This window comes from Pinus tabuliformis, chromosome 3_2 (genome assembly GCF_031772625.1).
Source record: "Pinus tabuliformis cultivar Carrire ecotype Pingquan chromosome 3_2, CPIR1, whole genome shotgun sequence".
NCBI classification, from domain to species: domain Eukaryota; kingdom Viridiplantae; phylum Streptophyta; class Pinopsida; order Pinales; family Pinaceae; genus Pinus; species Pinus tabuliformis.
The window spans coordinates 1,030,539,534-1,030,563,511 of record NC_142302.1 but is presented as its reverse complement, the minus strand read 5'-3'; positions in this window follow the sequence as shown (position 1 = coordinate 1,030,563,511).

The following is a 23,978-nucleotide window of genomic DNA, read 5'->3' as shown; positions in this document are numbered from 1 at the left end:
AATCAAAGCATCCCAGGGGTTTTTCAGGGTGTTGAATCCAAATATTCAATGAAAAAACCATTTTAACTGCAACAAATCAAGATTTAACCTCAATTTCTTCCACCGGATTCCGTCACCGGAATCTCCAAAAAGTCGCATTATAGACAACTCCCTAAAATAGTGGCCTGAAAAGTTAAAGGATGCTTTTTAAATTCCCTTATTTATTTTGTGTTATATTAAACTAATGCCATGAACAGTTAAAGGACGCTTTCCACATTCCCTTATCATGAAAGGTTGATTAAAAAATAAATTCATGTTTACAAATTAATATAAAATATATATATATATATAGATATATATATATATATATATATATATATATATATATATATATATCTATATATATATATATATATATATATATATATATATCTATAAAAGCCTTAAAAAAATTTAAAATATTCATTTCTGAATTGAAAAACAAAAAACTAAATAAAAAAATAATAATAAAAAAAAAAGAAAAAAAAAATCATTCTCTTTTTATACATTATTTTTTAAATTTTATGAAATATTCATTTCTATAATAATTAAAAAAAAAAATTGCATATTATTCACTCGATGTAGACATTGCAAAGATAAATGTTCATTTTATCTATTACTACTAGGATTGCAATTTGCAAAGAACCCTTTCTTTGGTTTTTCGATTATTGCTATCAGTGGGCATAAAAAGAGAGGACTTGGTTTTTAATTAAAATATTCCTAACATAAATTCGTTATAATGAATTTATTAATTTATGCGAGATTTTTCGGCGCAAGTCACAAGATCTATCATTTGTCGATGCGTTTCGAACCAGCCAGTGTGGTTCATCGTCAGGACAAGTTGAAGAACCAGATCCAACTTTGCAGGTTAAATAGCTTGAGCAGAGCCTCCAACGGCTAGCTAGGCCAACGGCTAAAATGGACTAGGGTCCTAAAAATAAAAATAAAAATAATAAAAATAATTTAATTTAATAGGAAGTTAGATGTAATAAGGGACTAAATAAGTAATTTAATTTAATTGGTTGTTAAAAGGGATTAACACTTAAATAAATATATAGAAACTATAACTATTAGAAAAGAATGTATAATTAACTATAAATAGAGTCATTGACAAATTAAAATATATAGTAAAATTAAATAAGGAATAAGACCCATGAATAACTATGAAAATAAAAATAAAAATAAAATAAAAATAACTAAATAAAATACATTAAAAAAAATACAGTAAATATAAAAATAAATAAATTAAATTAAAATAAAATATAAAAATAAATAAATTACAGACACAATCCAATAAAAAAAAAATTAAAATAATAATAATAATATTAATTAATTAATTAATTAATTAAAAAATAAATAAAAAATTATTAAATGATTATAAACAGAAGAGACCAAAAACGAGGGGAGGGGAGGAGGAGGGGCGGAAAGGAAGGAAGCGACTAGGAAGAGAGAGCTGGGACCCAACATCTACTAATTTTCCAACCATCCTCTCTATTGAGATTGCTCGGCCTCTTTTCAATTTCCAAAGCTTCGCTAAATTTCCGATGATGGAACTGAGAAACCCTAGCAATGACACTAGCCTCTTCAATACAAACATGATGATTGGTTTTTTCCGCATGCTCAGCTAAAGCCGAAGACTTTGATCTCCTATGCTTAAGGTCAGTTGCATTTTCACTAATCCTTTGATTGATGGAGTGGCTCGTCTCCCCAATATAGGGGGTCCCACAGGAATAAGGGATAACATATACCCCTTTCATATCCTTAGGGTCGATAGGATCCTTTGTTGATCTGAGGGACATACGAATGGTGTTAAGGGGCCTAAAGGTTACAGGGATACTATGCATCTTGAGAATCCTTGCAATCTTATCAGTGGTCCCTTGAACAAACGAAAGATGGACACCTGGAATACGCTCCTTCGGTTCCCTTTTAGTAAGAGAATTCCTGGCAGCTTTTATGAAAGCCTTCTGTCCCATGTATCTACTATAACCATTCTCAACAAAGACATCCAGGAGATGGGATTTTCTTTCTCAAAGCTCTTTTTATCCGAGATCCTTAGGGCCCTGGTAGCAAGGGTATTGAGAACCCCCATCTTCTGAGCAGGGAAATGGTGGGAACTGGCATGAAGATATTGGAAGGCTAGAGAGTACTTTCATCTTAGCTTACATGTGTTCTTTCCATCCATAATGCAATCATATTGCAAACTTGTTATTAAAATAGAAGGCGTAAAATCACATCCTATTTATATGACTACAATTTTATATAAAATATTGTTGAATATTAAAGATAAAAAGGAGAGTTTTGAGATTGTTGAATATTGAAGATAAAGAAAAGAGAGTCTTGAGATTGTGTTATATAAATCTGAAACTTTAAATTATCATTTCAAATCTGTTTGAAAGTTTCCAAGCATATATTTCTTTTATTTTAAATAATTTATTTTCTTTTTTTTTAATAATATAAACTAAAAATAATTAAATTTAATAATTTTTACAAAATCATTTAATAATCTAAATGTCTTTGCATTATGGTTTAAGGAATTTATTTGTGTTTGTGTAAAAAGAGAAATTACATTGTAGTTTTAAGTATTGAGGGTTATGGATTTGTAGTATGCTCTAAAACTAATTTTGTTTCGCTAAAAGTTTATTTTCCTTGGACTTAAGGAAACATGTTAATGGCTCATGACCCAAAGGAGTAATTCCAAGTAGCATGGTTCTTCTTAAATAAAAATGATGAGTCACCCTGCATTAGTCAATAGTAGCCAATAATAACTATCTGCACTACTAATTTGACAACTAAATTATAATGAGTTTCATGAAATTTAAGAAACATATAAATACAGGTTAAATGAGATCATGTTTCGTGGTATAAATTGTTATCTAGTATTATGCTATGTTATTCCTCGCTGCAATAATGAAATAAAGAAAAAGTAATAACAATTTTAAAGTAAATTGGACATCATATGATAGCTACTAAATTTCAATCCTCATTGATCTGTTCGAGCTCCACTCATCAAATTTGCTCATGTGACGGTATATTCTTTGTTTCAATGATACAGGATGGCCTCGTGAATAAATTTGTGGATAAACCTGTACATGTAGTGCTTAAATACTATAATTGGCTCTGAAAACCTAGATAGGGATCTAGATAACATAAGATAAGATAAGATAATTATATTTATGTCCAACTAATGACCACAAAGTACGTCAAAGGGACTGTTGAGTACACTGATGTATATACAAAGCAGGAGAACCAAACGGCCTACTATCAAAGATATAATGCATGAAGTAAATCAAAGATACAATGAATGAAGTAAATCAACATCTCGCCCTAGCGGAGAAGGTCCAGGAGCTAATAGGTCTAAGGATCAGACCCATCTCTACTAACATTTGAGGCTGAATGAATAATACTGAAGAAACTCAATAAAGTCTGATGACCTAATGAAGAGCCGATGGCAAGTGCTGATTGTCCACTAAATTGTATCATGGGGGGGTTCACACACTGCTGAATGTTGGAGGACCTAGTCTATCTCCCAGGAACAGATCTGAGATAGAACTTTTGCTGAGATATTGTGTGGTAGGGTGAGGTCCCACAGATCCTCATTGATCTGCAATCTGGATACGTACTTGTGTCAATTGATCTCTTGGTGCCCCTGTCTAAAGGTAGTACCATGAAAAATGTCGGATCCTCTGTGTGGGGTCTGGTCTAATGGGAGGTTGAAGAATATGCACTTGGAACCTAAGAGCCTTCTGCATATATAGGGCCAAAAATCTCTGATCGGGGTACTTGAAAAGGTCGGCAAGGGTCCAAGAATATCTGAACAAGCAATGAAACCTTCCTTTGATCTCATAGTAGATAGGGCATCCAAGGATGAAGTGCACCTCGATCTCCACTTCTTGTAAATGACATACTTGGCAGAGTCTGTCTAGTCTATCCACCTGGTGGTCTATCTCTACCTGAAGTCTATGAGAACCTACTCTGAACTGGCCTAGAGGAATGCGAAGAGCATGCATCCAGTGGTGAAATGTATACTGGGGTCGAACAATGAGCCTGTCTCTCAACTCTAAGAAGTGCTCAGCGTAGAAGGCCATCTTTGGGCGCAACCCTCTTGGAGGATTGACCCAGGTGACCTGGACGAACTGCTTGTAGATGTCCTCCCTGATGATCTTGTTTAGATCTTGTCTAGTAGGTAAAAGATGACCAAGAGCATCTAAGGAATATTAGAAAGGAGGGAGACGATCCAACTGAATTCCCATTGACTATAAGAGGTTTCAAACTCCTATAAACCAACATTTTCTTCTTGGAACAAGAAGGTATGTCACTAGCACCAAGTTGTTAGAAAATTGGTTCTTTTGAGTGGCCAACCACTACAGATTCTTTTTCTGATCTCAGTGATGATTTCACCCACAAAAATGTTGAAGCTTAGATCAACAACATTGACATTAGGTAGACCCCAGATACCTTGACCTTCCACCTCTGAGAATGTTGCTATCGACTCTGTTTAGATTATACGTATGAGGGGCATTTTTGCATCATTATTTTTTGTTATTAATAAGATTTCCAACGATGTTATATTGGATTTTTAATTTATAAGTGAAAATGTATTGTATAATTAAAGACAAGTTAACATAATTTACAGAATTTAAGCACTTTTGATCAAATCAATGGTAATATGATTGGTGTCCCTTATTTCCTTCCTAGAACAAGAAGTTATGTCACTAGCACCAAGTTGTCAGAAAATTGGTTGTTTTGAGTGGCCAACCACTACAAATTCGTTTTCTGATCTCACTGATGATTTCACCCACAAAAATGTTGAAGCTTAGATCAACAACATTGACATTAGGTAGACCCCAGATACCTTGACCTTCTACCTCTGAGAATGTTGCTATCGACTCTGAAGCGTTAATCTTTGGCAAGCGTTGCTACTAACTGTTTAGATTATATATATGAGAGGGGCATTTCTCCAGTGAAATAGTTTCCGAGAATAATAAAGCAGTGCAAGTTCAGGTGGATTATATTTTCCAACAACATTCTAAAATTGTTGGAGAAAGGAGAACTATTGTATTAAAGATAATAGTTTTAACTTTGGTTGTGCATGAGATGATTGTATTCGTATTTTGGAAGGCACTTCCAATCTTAACATTGAATAGGTTACTTGTGGACAAGGCCATGGAATCAGGTGAAATAGTTTCATCAATATTTTAAATAGACAAAGGATATGACCATTCAATGTAGTGCATTGACAATAGATTTTTGTTATTAGTATATAGTGTTTATCTTCTACCTTTGCATGCAATTTTCTTTATTAATTCTTATTTTCAATGACCATTTACATTTATGCCTTACGGTATTTCTTTTGCAACATTTGGTGCAAATGCTAGTTTACAATATTTAGAAATTGAAGTGTATTAATGTTGATATGAGGAGATTTTTATAAATGAAATAGTTAATTGGTAAATATTGAGAGGCATCAAAACACTTATCTCATGATAGATATCACATTACAAAGATTCAAAGAAATCATAAAAACCAAAATTATAATTTTATTTTAAACTATAATTTCATTATTAATTATAAAAGGAATCAATACATAGGTTAAACATATATCTCTCAAAAAAAATATGTAACTTGATTCTTATCATTGAGATTTACTCTCACTTAATCATGGAGAATCTTAACCCATAATAGACTATGTGATAATATTATGGGCCAATAACACGGCTTACTTATATTACATATCCCAAAAACCATAACACATATTCATATAATATATATTTTTTAATTAATAAATTTAATTAAAAAAACAAAAAAACATAACTACTTTAGAAATATATCTCAATCTGTGATTATTTATAAAAATATTATAGAATATTATCTAAAAACAAAAATTTTATTATTCATTGAATAAATATTTGATAATTAAATTAAATTTTGAAAATTTTATTCCAAAATAAACCCATCATCAATATAAATAAAGTAAACTGATTAACCTTATTTTATTAAAATATATTTTTGTATTTTCTTTATAAAAATTATCAACCATCCATTCAAAATTTGATCAAAGTTTTAAATTGAACTTAGATTTTTGTATTTTCTTTATAAAAATTATAGACTATCAATTCGAAATTTGAACAAAGTTTTAAATTTAATATTAACGTTGATAACAACATTTTTTGTTTTGGCATCATCAGAATTCCATGAATATTGTATAATTTGATAATTAAAATGATGTTATTATTGTATATATTTGATTATCATTAACTAACAAATAATCTTACTTTTGAGGAAAAAATTATTAAATTTGATTATATCTAACCGGTAACCTTCCTTTTGAGAAAAAAAAAATGTTAAAGGTTCCTGATAACGATGTTCTCTTGAATCCACTTGAAAAGACACGTTTGGCCGAAGAAAAATGTACTCAATGCCGAAATTTTTTTGCTAAAAGTAATTACCAGTAAATTCTGGAGGTAACCTAATCGAATCGCGGAAATTTGTTTGCTAAAAGTAATTACCAGTAATCCCGCAGGAAATAGACCTCAAACATCAAACATCTCCCAGGCTCGGCAGCCTCGGCCTTTGGTTCGAAACTGAGCAATACGTGGAGATCGTCTACTGGTTCTTCGCTACGGTCAGAATCGTCGGTCCAATTACATTTACAATGGAGCACTAATCTTTGTTTTGTGCGGGAGCACTAATTCTATGGTGCGGTTATTATTAAATTCGGAAACCTTGTGTAATATTTGGAGGCAAGCAATATTTGCTATGATATTGGGTATTCAATGTGGTTTAAGAGTACTATGATGGGACCTCAAGTGGGCCAGCAATCGCCTAGAAAATTCACCATGCATACATGGGCATGTAAAGGGATAGCCCTCCAGCCGGGAAAGGACTCTAGCTTTCACCAGAAAATACTGACGCGAGCTGCAGTACCTGCGTTAATGCGATAGTCATTTGAATTTTGAAAACGCCCACCCAAATTCTAGATATTTTAATTTCAAACTCAGGAGTGGTTAATCAGTTTCATCTCATGGCATATAGCAATGCATCAAGAGCTCAGCTGGCTGTGGCAAAAGGAGGCGAACTCAAAGTATTTCACGATTCGAGTCGTGTGTGCCACAATGTCGGGCAACGAGCTAGAGCCGAAGGTATTTCACCTGTGAATCTCTTGTTGAATAGGATGAGCTTTGCAAGGCTACGTGCCGCGTAGAGACCCCGCGGAATCGGCCCTACCAGACGGTTGCCCGAGGTGTCCAGGGAAATGAGCTTTTGGTTTTTACCAAGCTTTCGTGGGAGTGTACTGGTAAAAGTATTGTTCCAAATCATCAGTGTTTGCAGATTGGGCCAGTCTCTGATTCTGCGCGGAACCCATCTTTCCACTTCAGACTTCTAAGCTCCCAGCAACGATTGAACTCACGACCTTTCGATTTGTACCTTTCACTTACAAAGCGAACGCAGTAGCACTATGTTATGGATAAAGGCAGTTGTGTTGCACGTTTTCATTTTCTATGGGAAAACTTGTATACCCCTTTATCAGAGGCTAAAGGGTTCTTAGAGGGTAATGATGAATTCAAATTTGAACCCTATACACATACAAACTCGAGTTTAACTAAAATCCAATTTTAGTGAGATAAACTAGAAATACTCTAAAGGAAAAAAATTGTGGTGAGGAGTTCAGAATCTAGAAATATTTATGGTTGAGGTATTGATGTATCTCAAGGTTGAGCACAAAAGAAATTATACATCTTTCTCATACTAACCTATTGAATGTGTGTCTCAGTGAAATAAAATGGATACATGTCAACTAAAGGTTGAACACCCAAAGAATTACACATGTAGCTCATAATAAAATTTATTGTAATTTATTTCTTATTTGTAATTATTTTTTTTCTAATTACAAGTTTTTTCATTATTTCTAATAACTATAATAAATAGAAATGTGTCTTGAACTTCCACTAGGGAAACTAGGAGAGGCATAAAATTTCTTTTTCTTTAAGAGCCACACAAAATTTTTAGTAATAGTGTACCAAAAACCCAACAACTTTGTCTGAAATAAGTGGCCTCTAGGGTTATACTCAAGCAAAAAAGCAAAGTAACTAGGACTTGATAGTAAATAACCACAAAACATAGTTAACATTCAATACTTTCTAGACCCTGAGGCTTCCAGATGGATAGGATCCCTATTATCTCTTGGAGAACAATCTAGAGCAGGGGGCAAGTCAAGGAAACCTTCAATTTTCTCTAGTCTTTGGTCCATCGAGTGCACTAACACCTATAATTCATTCAATTAAAGAAGCATCTCTTCTCTCGAAGTGTTCTTATCCACCAACACATAGCCGAACAACAACATGAGGTGTTAGTAAAGAACAACGATAATGATTGAGCTGGCCCCAAGAGTGGCCTATGTTTGGAACTTGTCTTGCTACTTTAGCAAGCACCTTAGAGTTAGTAATGCATTTTTTCTCATGTGAAATGTCACATTCAACATGGGAAATTTCTTCTTGAAGGCTTGTATTATTAAAAAAAATTAAATTGTATTATATTGTTTAATTTTTTTTTGAAAGTTTGGTAGTGGTGAGGCTATATCATGGTCATATCCAAGAATAACATTCGAATAGAGCAAGGAATTGAATCATTGTCTTCAACATGTAGGAGTAACTTAACAACACAATCATCACCATCTATCCAAAACCTGTCGACATTTAATTTTTACTAAATTTTATTAAATAATTCTTAAATTATCATAAAATATAATTCATAAAAAAAATCTAATTATTAATAATTTTTAGTTAAAAATATTCTTAACTTTATTAAAACTATGTTAAAATATTATTTTTTTAAAAATCAATTTATTATAATGAATGATATATATTAAACAACCTAATTATCGTATAGATGTGATCATTTAATATTTATAAATAACATATATATACATATATATATATAAATATAAAATATTGGCATAATTTAGCTATTTTATAGTGTAGCTTAATTAGTGATCATTCTATTCAAAAGTATTATATAAATTATTAGATTAAAGGCTCAAAGTCTCGTTGGATTAAGCCAACAACAAAAAAATTAATAATCATTATTTTATTTTTTATTTTTTTGGTATATTTTCTAATCAATTTTTCTTAAGTATTCAGTAGGGATTTATTAGTATAGAAACAAAAATAATTCCTCAAGTAAGAGATCTAAATCTAGAGGAAGATATAATCTCCAAGAAAATTTGTAAAGGTATGTTGGAGATGTAGAAAAAACCTTTAGATGAAGTAGGGGATGTGTACTTGCCTTTTTTCATGCACACATGTAGATCTTGAGGCATGGTTGGTTAACTCAATTGAATCTTCTCATATGACTCGTCACAATGAGTGGTTTGTGTGTATGAAAGGTACGATGGAAATGACATTTTCCTATGATATTTATCGACAACCAAAACCATAAGACGAGGAAAATTCACATTGAATCTCATGGATGGAAGGATTAAAACACTCTCTGGTGTTCTACGCATCACAGTATTGACCATATATTTGATTTCAATAATCAAGATGAGTGATGCAGGTGTAAAAACAATGTTTGAAAAGAAAATGTATAGAATAGTTCAAGGAGCAATGGTATTACCAAGAGGAGTTAAGCTTTGAACTCTATGTAAGATATTGAGAAGGACTATTAGTGATGGGTGCAAAAATCCCTTTGTTCCTCATAATGGAACTAAAGAAGAAAAAAATCCTATAGTATTTAGAAATAAGACTATGCTATGGAATAAAAAACTGGGACATAATAGAAAGAAAGGCCTTCAAGCACTACATGGTAAAGGTATGGTAGAATGTATGTATAATTACCCTCTATATTTTGATTTATATGAGCATTTCCTATACAAGAAACATAATCAGATAACATTATCCTCTACTATGGAAAAAAAATAAATATTGTAGTGGGTGCATAATGATGTGTTCAGAAATGCGTTGGTTCAATCACTAGGAAACTATATGCATTATGTCTCATTTATAGATGACTTCTCAAGAAATATGTAAATTTATTTTGTGAGGAAGAAATCTAAAGTGTTTGACAAATTTAAAAGTATATTATTCTACTATGCAAAGTAGCCTTTTTGTGATACTTGGATAGGTAACATTAGTGATTTAAGATTATATCCTAGACTCTAGTATCACGTAAAAACAACATAGTATCAGAGCGACTTTGAAGGGCCAGTGAATCAGAGTGTGCATAGTGAAGCAGCTCAAAGGGAGCTAGATTATCTAAAGCATGGAGCAAAGGGTTCAAATGAAGTCATGGAGATGTGGTCTTGAATAGCTTGGAAATGAGATTAACTGGGAGTTTTGGTGGATTAGTGGAAAACCTGGTGAAAAACAGTTTTTTGTAGGGTAGGTGGTTGATCATGAACTTCCTCTAACTTTCCATGGATTTTTGGGAAAGCTCGAGGATTTATTTGACATGGATTATATTTGTTTAATCGAGATTGCTTCATGTGATGGAATGGAGATTGGTAGGCTAGTTTCTTCATTAGATCGTGATGTTTCATATCTGAGAGTGGAGTGTGTGCACATGTGGTGTTTGATCCAGGAGGACGAGTGTTAGTAGGACTGAGTTGGGTTGATGATGGAACATGTTCCACCACAACTTAGACTGGCCTTGTAGGACATGAGGTCAGTAGTAGATTAAGTCATTGGAGACCGTGTAGACTTAGAGGGAGTCTAGCTTCAGAGGGAGTAGCCCTATGGAAGTGTTGAGGTTTTCAGGTTAAGATGAGATGATGCAAAGGAACTATCGATATTACAAGGTTAATTCTACAGAGTATACTGCAGTGATGGATGCCATATGGGCTAGTGGTGTCAGTGATGAAGTTGATGGAGACTTCCTAGTGTTGGAGGTACCTCCCTCGCTAAGAGGAAGTGTTGATATTTGTACCTTGAGAGGTACTCCAAACCCTAGGATAGTGGGTTTTGGAAGAATTGGCACACAAAAGTGACTTGTGGATAAAGAACCCAAGTCTGTGGGCTTTGTACCCAATCTTGTGGGTGTGAAACCACCAAGAGAAACCATGGTTTGACACAGGGAGGTGAAGGGGCAGCCCTACAGGAGCTAGGGGCCACTTCAAGCACTTAAAAAGGACGTATCAAAATGGAGTTGTGAATTTTTATATGTGGTTGTGGGTTAATTTGTCAAGGAGAGAAGGTTGGCTAGGGCTAGATTAGCCCTCTTGATAGTTCATTGGGAGCCACATGTTTGTGTATAAATAAGAGTTAAGTTGAAGGAATTTCAACACATCTAAGTGCAAAAATATCACAAGGATCACATTTGTTTTGGGCCGCATATATAAGGAGCATACTTCATCAAATATTAGAGGATTTATGGATGATCTCTAGTGACTGTTGATGGTCGAGTTTGATCTGTGGAGGAGGCCAAGACTTGAGGGACAAGTCTAGTTCTATTTGTGCATAGTTTTGGTGGCACATTTCCTATTTTTAGGTGCCAAGATACTCTATATGTAGGCCAAGGTAATTATGGGCAGATTGGTGAAATATTTATGTGTGGGAATATCTCCATTCCTTAGATATATAATCCCTTCTTGATACCATAAAATCTCTATCACTCCAACTTTCTTCCCCTTCCACTGCAACTCTTCCCTATATTCTGCAATAGGTCATTTTCTCCCCCAAGATCCTCCCCCTAGCACGAGGGTTTTAATCTCCCATGTTGACTTGAGGGGAAGGGTAGAAACCTTTCCTCCGCCAATAGGATCTTTATCCACAAAGGGATTTCTATTTTTTTTGTTTTCTATTTTTATGGATTTTTTAATAACATAAATAAATAAAAAGACAAGAAATTGAATTTTGTAAAAAAAAGTGGTTGGTTTTTGGCTTTAGGGTTAATGGCTCATCTCCATTGAGGCTTAATGGGGTCAATATGAATGCCCCTCTTAAGTTGGTTATCTAATGCTTGTGGATTAGGACAAGAGGATGGTACCCTAAGAGGTTAAATTAATATGTTATCTAATCAAGACAATTTGTGAAACCAAGACCTACTAGAATGGATCCCTCCAAGGAGAAGCATTCAACCACATGATTAATTATGGAATGGAATAAAATCAAAACCCTTGTTGAGGAACCTCTAGGGTATGACCGAATAAGGTAATTTAATGCTTACCTCACACCAACAAAGGAGAGGTGAGACATTTATCCTAGATGTCTCCCTCCAAGTGACAATGTTTCCCTTAAAATGGATTGATCTTGATAGTCTTCTAGCAATATTGAATTATCACAATATTATCTTAATATTATGAAGAATAACCAAGAAAAAGATACTTAAAATTTTCCACCAAAGGTTCGTGGAAATATTGCATTATGGCACAATGATCCCAACAATTACAACAATTTGGGAGGAGAGGGAGCTCTCATATTCATAGATGAGGCTTTTGACAACTATCTTCCTTTAAATCCTTAGTTTATGCTAAGAAGCATTAAGAAGTATTAACTTGTTATCCACAACATACTTGAAGACTAAGTCATTACATTAAAATTCATCATTACATTTTTTCCCCTACCCTATACAAATTGATTGATAGATCAGTAAGAGCCTAATGTTCCGGTATTGCTAATTGAAGCACACCACAAGATGTATGTATGCATATATACATACATATCTATATATATATATATATATATATATATATATATATATATATCCTCCTTCTTCCAAGGTTAATAAAGATCTAATGTTATCCTTATCTTGCTTGATGTTTTGTAGAGGAGGCTCAACATTCAAATATTAAGTAGAAAACTCCTTTAATTTGCTTGGCTTTCATTGGAATTTACTTCATTTAATTTGTTAGGGTTTTCTTTCCTTTCTTCTTGGATTGAGAATGTTCAATAGATGCTTTATTGAACTAGTTTGACCCTTTTTTCACTTGTAAAAGGTACAACATTTCCATATTTAACCCCATTACTTCCCCAAGGAGAAGTTAACCCCTCCACGGGGGCTTCACTCAATGAACTTCTGTCATATCACGTGCATTCATGGCATACTGAAAAATACTCCTAATTTGGATATGTATTAGAAAACACCTCTAAAAATCACATTATTTAACTCCCTACCAATACAAACCCAATACACCTTCCCAATTTAGAAAACCTCTGCTTTCATTAGATATTGTAGATCTCCATTTTTTCACTAACATTTTCTATAACCTTTTATACTTTTTCACTAAATTTAATCTCCAATTTTTATACCTCCCAATATAAAAAAATTTTACCCCCTAATATATGCTCAATATATTATTTCATTCTTTCCTCAATATATACCCCCCAATATGAATGCACGTGGTATGGTATTGCTCCCCTAGTGAAGCCCCCATGAACCCCTCCCAAGGGATTAAAATCAATTAGAAAATGAATTTTGAGTAGGGAATTTTGGATGCTCTAACTTGGAGTTAATTTGTAATTCCACGAAGAGTGTAATAGGCCTATTTCTCGCCTTGGATAATGAAAAAAATTGCCTCTTGGATTGTGAAATAATTGTGTATTTTGAGACTGCCATGAAAAATGAGGACCATGGCCAAAGTGGTGTGCATAAATAAGATCAATATTTATTGCGGGGAATAAAAGTTACATGTGCTAAGATAATAATGAAATAGGTGTTTCCACCCTTACATAGTCTGATAAGTGTTATAGGGACAATAATAATAAATGTTCCTATAATCCATGCATCCTAATAGATCCAAACCACACTATCTCCAAAGTTTTCTCAAGAGAAGGAGTTACCACCCACCAGGGAATAATTACAGCAAGCATCATAGATTCTTATATAATGAAGATGGGGGCTAATAATACTAAGTCATTTTTGTCCACCCAAGGGGAACTAGGATAAAATTTGTACCCTTCATATCACATGGCCTACAAGGTCATAAAATTTCACACGTTTGGGTTTATAAATTGTGTTTTCTTTAGCTAAAAGAAATTAGGGTACCCTTGTTGAAGGAGGGGTAAAAGGCTCAACCTTTTAGGATGCAATGAAAAAGGGGCCCTCAGGTGACTCTGTTGGGTGTCGCCATGGCCTTTTCTCTTTAGGTGGTCCCTATCCCTACCATTGATATCTCTATCTCATTGAGATGCTAGTCTTCTTTCTTTGATAAGGATGGTATTATCTATTTTTTCACTAATATGTGACCTATATTGGTATGTTTATATAGCTAGGAGCCCCTTCTATTAAAGAAGTATTATATTTATTCATGTGCTTAGGGGAATTTCGTCATCAAATTTGGTGCAATAGTTGGTAAAGACTTTATTCTCCACTCTATCCCATAGTTCTGTAGTATGTTGGAATTTCCATGAAACTATGATACCCTCCCTACCTTTAACCCCTCCTTGTGTTGATTATCCTTATTAACCCTATGGGAAAGGCTCCGTAATAATCATCTTCAATTATATCCTCATTTGATCCCCTCTAATATTGAAAATGATATTAGAAGAATCCATTATCGCATCTTTGAAACAATAGAAAGGTCACTTATGACATTTGCAATGATAGGTGCTCAAATGGATATTTTAGAAGGCCTCGCTAAAGAGACTTAGCTAGATATAGGAAAAAATATATTTGGAAATATGTTGGGAATGTGTTATATTCTTTGCATGACTATCCATATGTGTTGTACATTTTTTCGGGAATAGTGAGGGGGCTACAGGGGGGTTAGTAGCCCTTTTTCATGGGGGTTTGAAGGTAGTGCCCTCCCCCCCCAGATCCAAAAGAAAATAATGGTGGTTTTCTACATCCATTTTTGGCACATTGTTTTTTGCTAAAAGTGGTTTTGTGGTATATGGAGCTTTTGCCCATGGTTTTTCTAGTTTTAATTAGAAAACTACAATTGTATTCTAATCCATGGTTAATTTATTGGTGGTTTATGGATGTCGTGGGATATATATTGTGTTATAACACTATATAGAAGAATATATTAGAAAAATCTTATTGGTTTTCTGAGTTTGGGTTTCTAGGATAAAATATTTGTGTTAATGTGTGTGTTTGCAATTGAATATTTTATATTTTATTAAGAATCTATGTGCAATAATTAATTGTATATAGTTAAAACCTACAAAATAGAGGATATATTAATTGGGTCGATGCCATGATGTGGCATACAAGCATCCTTTCAACACAATAGTAACAAGGACCTCAACAACAAACATCATCTCAGCAAATCAGAAGAAAGACATGGCATAACTGCATCATTTACCTCCACTTTCAGGGATGGATAGAAAATGAAAATCTCAGCTAACAAAATGGACTGCACCACTGAATTCGTGGTGCGAAATTGTGTCAAACGACTATAAAATTTGCCCCTTTATGACACCATCAAATTTTGGACCCTCGGGAATCTCGAAGATTCCCCAAAGATTCCTTCCCGAGGATGGCCGAAAAATCTGCTGCTTGAATGAATATTATGAGCACACTCATACACTCCCTGCGAAATTCTATGAAAAATTACTATAAAGTTGGCATCATTCTGCCTCGGTAAAAAATTAGCCTCCAAGGGAATCTTTTAAATTGCACAAGATTCTGCAATGATTCCTTACTGCTAGATGCCTGAATTTTTGTTGCTCAGATGGGGAAACAGATCACATGGTTGGACTCCTGGAGAGAAAATGTGCAAAAATTACTATAAACTTGTCAAATTCTGATATTGGTACCTCTAACCCTCTGAGGGAATCTTTTCAGCATCTAGTGGATTCCCTCGCTCATGGTTCCACTATCCCTACCGCTTAGGGTTTCGTGCCCAGACCTTCGTCTCACTCCCTAGGAAAATGAATTGAGCTCTTATATAATTTTTTTAGCGGATTAGCCAAGCTATGGGTTGTTGGCCCAATGGTTAAGCTTGGCAGATTTGGTGGGGGCGGATAGGGTTCAAACCCTGTCCACCCCATATATGGCGCATTGTTTTGATTTATTAACTCGGCAGTTAATATTGGCATTTGTTTTTGTTAAATTTTCATAGGGGTACATTTTTATTTTCTTTGATAATTGCTTTTCATCATTAATACATTAAGTTTACCCCATATCATCATGAAATTATTCAGATCTACACCATTATACATCATCATATGCAATTATATAGAAATAACATGATCATCATCATCATCAATGCAACAGAACATAAAAGGAACAGTAAAAGAAAAGCATGCACACACATAGAGACACCAGGATTGGTCTGAGACCAGGGTAAAACCCACTATGGGGAAAACCTTTGCAAATCTTATTCTTCTTAGATCGTCATCAAATGATTTAGAAAAAGAGAGTACAATGATCCATAACTTTATCTATGCAACAAAAAAACTATGATATCCATGAAACAGATCTAATCATGCTTGAAAATAAAACCCTGATTCTGATGACTGTAATATCTTGTCACTGACTGTAGATGACTACTTGATACTACTATCAGTGTGTTGAACATTGCCGAACACTGAGCAGAAACTTCAGAATACTGAAATCTTATCTTTGAGTCTTAGACACAGGGAGGAGGAGTTGTGCGAGCGTCTATAACAGACCGGGATGCTCTCTGTGAACTGTATGTCAATGTCTATGGCAGCCCGGATGCTCCCAAACCATTCTGTGCATGCGTCCAGAGACCAACTCACTAGATCTGCTAAAAAACCCTTGGACACTCTCTTATAGTTACTGTGCATGTGTCCGAGACCTCCTGGACGCTCTCAGGACCACTCTATGCGAGCGTCCAGGGACTAACACCTCTAGAATTACTTCTAGAACCCTGGAATCTCTCATAAGATTTTGTGCCAATGTCTACAAGTCTCTGGATGCTCTCATAGGCTTATGTGCAAGCGTCCAGGGACTAAAATGACTAGTTTTGTCCCAACGTCCAGGGGCTAGAACTCTCTAGATCAATGCGAGCTTCGATCTTGAGATTACAGACCCTTGTGCGAACTTTCCTTAGACAAACCTATGCGAACCAAGACAATAATAGAAGAGAATATGGCTTGATTGAATGTGTCTAAATGAGCTTAAGGTATCTTCCATTCATAGGCTTTCATGAGAGTCCACTTGGGGTTAAGCAATTACCCATGTGGTTAGGTCTAACCCATTCCATAATACATGTATGAATAAAATAAGTCATAACTCAACTTCTGCTTGACCAAATTGGGTGATCTTTAGATCGATTTTTGTCCTCTCGAAAGGAGGAATATAATGAAAACATTATCTCGTTCATTAAATACCATCATTATCTTGCACCTACCCTTATTTCCTTATTTGATCTTACCAATAATGAAATATGTGGTTCTTCTTCTATCAATTTTGTTCTTTTCTGTAGATTTTGATATATCATCATTCCATTCAAACTCTATCTTCTTTGGTTTTATCTCCCTTGGAAGGACTTCCTATTTTAAACTATATTTGATTTCTCTAGATAATACATCTGAATTATACACAATCTTCTTAGTTTCCATGTTCCAAATCTTATAACCTTTTAAACCATCTTTATAGCCAATAAAGATATATAGTTTAGACCTAGTTTTATTTGGAATATGTACATAGACATCATAGCCATTTACCATGAGATGTTTAGGCTTTTTTTACCAAACCATACTATTTTTTTATATAATACTGGAGTCTATTACAAAATCTTAAATCACTGACGCTACCAATCCAAGTATCACAATAAGACGACTTTTCACAGTGGAATAATATATAGTAGTAACTTAACATGTGAACAAATATAGAAAACTTATTTACAATTTTTTACAACCCAACTTCGTTATATTAACAAATTGATAATACAATAGTCTAGAGCTCCCATACTATAGATAATGACCCTCATACATACTTTGATACAAGATAACAACAACTAGGGCTTGCTTTGAGTCTTTTGATAATCAATCTACCCTTACAAATTACTTTGAATGTCTAGATGTTGTAGAGCTCCTCACAGTTGCATTTGTCATACCCTATACACATTTGCCTTGTCTTTCAGTTCCAGATTTGCAACAACTATAATCTGCCTCTATTAATGAACCAACTCCATTAGGTCACTAAAATTGTCTCCAACTACTCTCTAGTTGATCGTTAGTCCTTCAATACATTAACACATTACGACTATTATAGATGTGTTCACAACTCTCAACCCCGCACTGCTACTCCTCATCTGTTTTAGTACTTTCTTCCCACTAGTGAATTCCTATGTTTCCCAATGAAGACACACTTAGGGCTAGAGGGCTTCCCACTATCACTATCAAATTTCCTTCTCCAATAATGAACTTAGGGTATGGAGGACTGCCAAATTTCTGTTGTAGATGTCCTTCTCACAAGACAAGTCTAGGGCTACAAACTGCTCCTAGTTGATCATACCTGTGAGATCTTATTTTTCCACTTCTAACAATCCCTTAATAATTTAGGAGACTTGTTCTGTAGGGCTTGAATAAATCCCCTACAACCCTCCACAAGTTTCTCTTTAGGTTTATCCAACTTTGCCTCTTCTAGAAGCCACCTTAGTCAATTAAGGTGCTACTCTAGGCCACACTTGGTCCACTCTCATGCTTCCCTTCAATAGTCTTGTTAGCCCTGCTATATAAGGATGATTTTCTAAAGTCGGAAATAAGCTTGGTCCACATGGTTATGCTCAAAAGAAGCTCATAATGGTCATTTTCTCCTTTCTCCTTTACCCCGCTCATTCTTCCTTCATCTCTGTTTCCTCTATTTTTCCTCTAAACCCAACAAAATCCATTTTTACTTTAAGCCCCAAGCGCAAAGGCCTAAACCCTCATAAAACCCTCCCATACGCCCTCGCGTGCTTGCTAAAACCTTAATCGTTTCCCCGCTGTTGATTTCCTCCCACAGATAATGGCTCTCGTCGCGCCCGATAAAGTAACCTGCGCGATCATTTCCCCACTGTCTGATCATCTCCGTTGAGATCGACAGCATTTTCTCTCCCCGCACCTATAACCCAATCGAACGTTAGCGCGCAATGAGAGTGTTTTTTCTCTCTCATCTGCTGCTACATGTCTATCACTGAGTGGGATCGCACGCCCCTGTCCTTTTTACCACTTCATACCCGAAGGCGGTGCGAGCAATACTGTTTACCGCCTAACCTATCCACCCGCCCGATAAATATCGCGCAGCTTCATTGCCCGATCACCGTTAGATCTGGCCGCCCAAGATCTAACGGCCTAAAATCAACCCGCTCCCACATCGTCCGACAGACTCCGTCGAGCCATCTCGACCGTATATTCTCCCGATCCGACGGTCATCCTTCCTTATCATCCCGACTATCTGTTTGCCCATGCACCCCACGTCCCCCACTAGTCCATTTGCTCGACGAAGGGAGGTGACCAGCATGCCTATACCAGTCACAGTAAAGCCTCAACAACCATGTTTAACAGGAAGTATGGCTAAGGGAGAGAAAGGACAAGCACGATCTTGTAACTGCATTTACCAGTTATGGAGCTACACTGATACGAACACTCCAACTGCCTAAGAGGACAACACAACACCTGATCAGATCGGATTCACCCACTACAACAAGCAAACACAGTCAGAGACTCCATCAGGCCGTTAAATGCAGTTGGTGGTCAATTATGACCCCTCCATACCTAAACGGTCAAGCGCCTTTGTAATGAAACTCTATAAATACCCAGAAGAAGGATGTAATCAGGGTTAATGGTTGATGTTTTGATGTAAGGTTCAACTTCTAGAGACTGTGGATATTTTGCCACTTGCAACGTCTCGTCTTCATTTTCAGATAATACAAGATTCTTTTGCTATTAACTTCTCACTTTCCACTTTCTCTCCGTTCTAAGTTGTGCCTGATATGTTGTATTCTTGATCCTTAAAGTTTAGCACTAGAAAGCTGTCAACTTATCTATGTGTTAGATTGTTGAATGTATCATTGAATAGGTTATCCAGGTTTCTTTCCATCTAGTGTCAGTGAATTGTCATCCTGTCTATGCATTAGTAGAATAGATTTACAGGCTTCTTACTGGTTGCATCCGGCCATCACATGGTCTTGTGCATCTGCTGGTGTGGTCAGTATTCTCCATATTCACCTTATCTCTAAATTGCGAGTAGTTGGTAGTCTAAAGCGTTGTAGTCTGGGGGTGTTCACGCATGTCTGGAGTGAAACAAAGTAGAAGTGGTTATCTAGCTTGGACAAACATCATCCCTTCCACTCATCCATTGCAACAAATAAATTGAATTTATATGTTACCAGGCATCTCCAAGCTACAACCTAGGAGAGTTTCTTGTTGTGATAACAAGTCCATGAGTTTCTGATTGAAATGTCCAATCTAGACCCTATCCTCTACCAACAAATCACCCTTGAAAACATCATCAATACATACCTTAGGGTTGGATTCTCTATGTTGTATCCTCTGGTTAGTGCTTCTAATAGCCTATTAGCCCTTTCCAAAATGCTCCAACAACCTCCTATATTGTGGCCTTTCTCCCTTATGCTATTTCTCCCATACGCTGGTATCTAAGCAAGTTTCCAGCCGCTGTTTAGGCCTTTTGGACACCTTCCAATGGAGTACAAGGCTTCAGCCCTCCTATCCAACTATTGTAAAAGAATGTGACTCCTTTTGGAGATATTACCACACATAAATATTTCACCAATCTACCCATAATTACCTTGGCCTACATATAGAGTATCTTGGCACCTAAAAATAGGAAATGTGCCACAAAAACTATGCACAAATAGAACTAGACTCGTCCCTCAAGTCTTGGCCTCCTCCACAGATCAAACTCGACCATCAACAATCACTAGAAATCATCCATAAATCCTCTAATCTTTGATGAAGTATGCTCCTTATATATGCGACCCAAAACAAATGTGCTCCTTGTGATATTTTTGCACTTAGATGTGTTGAAATTCCATCAACTTAACTCTTATTTATACACAAACATGTGCTCCCAATGAACTATCAAGAGGGCTAATCTAGCCCTAGCCGACCTTCTCTCCTTCACAAATTAACCCACAACCACATATAAAAATTCACAACTCCATTTTGATACATCCTTTTTAAGTGCTTGAAGTGGCCCCTAGCTCCTGTAGAGATGCCCCTTCACCTACCTATGTCAAACCATGGTTTCTCTTGGTGGTTTCACACCCACGAGATTGGGTACAAAGCCCACATACTTGGGTTCTTTATCCACAAGTCACTTTTGTGTGCCAATTCTTCCAAAACCCACTATCCTAGGGTTTGGAGTACCTCTCAAGGTACAAATATCAACACTTCCTCTTAGCGAGGGAGGCACCTCCAACACTAGGAAGTCTCCATCAACTTCATCACTGACACCACTAGCCCATATGGCATCCATCACTATAGTATACTCTATAGAATTAACCTTGTAATATTGATAGTTCCTTTGCATCATCTCATCTTAACCTGAAGACCTCAACACTTCCATAGGGCTACTCCCTCTGAGTCTACACGGTCTCCAATGACTTAATCTACTACTGAACTCATGTCCTACAAGGTCAGTCTAAGTTGCGGTGGAACATGTTCCATCATCAACCCAACTCAGTCCTAGTAGCACTCATCCTCCTTGATCAAACACCACCTGTGCACACCCTCCACTCTCAGATATGAAATATCACGATCTAATGAAGAAACTAGTCTGCCAATCTCCATTCCATCACATGAAGAAATCTCGATCAAACCAATATAATCCATGTCAAATAAATCCTCAAGCTTTCCCAAAAATCCATGGAAAGTCAGAGGAAGTTCACGATCAACCACCTACCCTACAAAAAATTGTTTTTCACTAGGTTTTCCACTAATCCACCAAAACTCCCAGTCAATCTCACTTCCAATCTATTCAAGACCACATCTCCGTAACTTCATTTGAACCCTTTCCTCCATGATTTAGATAATCTAGCTACCTTTGAGCTGCTTCACTATGCACACTTTGATTCACTAGCCCTTCAAAGTCGCTATGATACTATGTCGTTTTTACGTGATACTAGAGTCTAGGATAGAATCTTAAATCACTGATGTTACTGAGTCTAGGGAAATGCCATTTCCATCGTACCTTTCATATGCACAAACCACTCCTTGTGACGAGTCATATGAGAGGATTCAATTGAGTTAACCAACCATGCCTCAAGACATACATGTGTGCATGAAAAAGGCAAGTACACATCCCCTACTTCATCTAAAGGTTTTTTCTTCTATAGAAGGAGTATCATAAGACCATTTTCTTTATGTCTTCTTTTTTGCATCTCCAACATACCTTTACAAATTTTCCTGGAGATTATATCTTCCTCTATATTTAGATCTCTTACTTGAGGAATTATTTATGTTTCTATACTAATAAATCCCTACCGAATACTTAAGAAAAATTGATTAGAAAATATACAAAAAAAAAAATGTTTTTTTTTTTTTTTTGTTGGCTTAATCCAACGGGACTTTGAGCCTTTAATCTAATAATTTATATAATACTTTTGAATAGAATGATCACTAATAAGCTACACGGTGTGAGCTACACTGTAAAATAGTTAAATTATGGCAATAATTTATATTTAAATATAATTATATAAATTATTCATAAATATTAAATGTCACATCTATATGATAATTAGGTTGTTTAATATATATCCTTCATTATAATAGATTGATTTTTTTTTAAATAATATTTTAACATATTTTTAATAAAGTTAAGAATATTTTTAACTAAAATTTATTAATAATTAGATTTATTTATTAATTATATTTTATGATAGTTTAAGAAATATTTAATAAAATTTTATTAAAAATTAATAATTAATTTAAAAGTAAACAAAAAAAATGTCAACGGGTTTTGGGTAGATGGTGATGACTATAGTGTTAAGTTACTCCTAGATGTTGAAGACAATGATTCAATTCCCCACTCTATTTGAATGTTATTCTTGGATATGACCATGATATAGCCTCACCACTACCAAACTTTCAAAAAAGAATTAAACAATATAATACAATTTTATTTTATTTAATAATACAAGCCTTCAAGAAGAAATTTCCCATGTTGAATATGACATTTCACATGAGAAAAAATGCATTACTAACTCTACAGTGCTTGCCAAAGTAGCAAGACAAGTTCCAAACATAGGCCACTCTTGGGGTCACCTCAATCATTATAGTTGTTCTTTACTAACACCTCATGTTGTTGTTCAGCTATGTGTTGGTGGATAGGAACACTTCAAGAGAAGAGATGCCTCTTTAATTGAATAAATTATAGGTGTTAGTGCACTTGATGGACCAAAGACTAGAGAAAATTGAAGGTTTCCTTGACTTGCCCCCTGCTCTAGATTGTTCTCCAAGAGATAATGGGGATCCTATCCATGTGGAAGCCTCAGGCTCTAGAAAGTATTGAATGTTAACTATGTTCTGTGGTTATTTACTATCAAGTCCTAGTTACTTTGTTTTTTTTCTTGAGTATAACCCTAGAGGCCACTTATTTCAGACAAAGTTGTTGGTTTTTTGGTACACTATTACTAAAAATTTTGTGTGGCTCTTAAAGAAAAAGAACTTTTATGCCTCTCCTAGTTTCCCTAGTGGAAGACCAAGACACATTTCAATTTATTATAGTTATTAGAAATAATGAAAAAACTTGTACTTAGAAAAAAATAATTACAAATAAGAAATAAATTACAATATATTTTATTATGAGCTACATGTGTCATTTTTTAGGTGTTCAACCTTTAGTTAACATGTATCCATTTTATTGCACTGAGATACACATTCAATAGCCTAGTATGAGGAATATGTATAATTTCTTTTGTGCTCAACCTTGAGATACATCAATACCTCAACCATAAATATTTCTAGATTTTGAACTCCTCTCCATAATTTTTTTTCATTTAGAGTATTTCTAGTTTATCTCACTAGCATTGGGTTTTAGTTAAACTTGAGTTTGTATGTATATAGGGTTCAAATTTGAACTCATCATTACCCTCTAAGAACCCTTTAGCC